The sequence below is a fragment of the Odocoileus virginianus genome, chromosome 10 (assembly GCF_023699985.2).
Source record: "Odocoileus virginianus isolate 20LAN1187 ecotype Illinois chromosome 10, Ovbor_1.2, whole genome shotgun sequence".
Classification (NCBI taxonomy): Eukaryota; Metazoa; Chordata; class Mammalia; order Artiodactyla; family Cervidae; genus Odocoileus; species Odocoileus virginianus.
Window position 1 is genome coordinate 54,777,348 of NC_069683.1, and position 592 is coordinate 54,777,939.

Below are 592 nucleotides of genomic sequence, written 5' to 3' on the forward strand. Positions count from 1 at the left end.
GCACTTGTCTCATGTACCCAACCTGGGCTGGTTATCTGTTTCACCCTAGATAATATACATGTTTCAATGCTGTTCTCTTGAAACATCCCACCCTCGCCTTCTCCCAGAGTCCACAAGTATTACAGTATACTAACACATATATATGGACTTTAGAAAGATGGTAACGATGGCCTTATATGCAGAACAGAAAAAGAGACTCAGATGTATAGAACCGACTGGTTTTAAAAGACAAGGGAGTGTTTGCTTCAGCAGCACATATACCAAAATTGAACCCATACAAAGAAGATTAGCATGGCCCCCACGGAAGGATGACACACAAATTCATGAAGCATTCCATACTAAAAAAAAAACTTTCCACCCCCTTGCCCCAAAAAAGACGCAGGACCTGGCTGGTGTCTCTCCACTGAAGGGCATCTCTCCTGCTTCCACCACTGAACCAAGGGGAGCGGCAATTCAGCATAATTACTTCCCACACAGGACTTTTCTTCCTCCTCTTGACTTCAGTAACCCTCATCCTTGCTGCAAGGTGCAATCCCTACGTGTGGTTTGGGAGATGAATATAGGCTTCCCCAACATCGTCCTGGGATAGGAA

At 44.9% G+C, this 592-nt stretch overlaps 1 non-coding gene across 1 annotated transcript; it reads left to right on the top strand.

Annotated features, from left to right (window-relative positions):
- Positions 1–236: 236 nt before the first annotated feature.
- Positions 237–343, top strand: LOC139037238 (U6 spliceosomal RNA). The gene has a single exon (XR_011490073.1). It is a non-coding gene; the product is annotated as a U6 spliceosomal RNA (small nuclear RNA).
- The last annotated feature ends 249 nt before the right edge of the window (positions 344–592 follow it).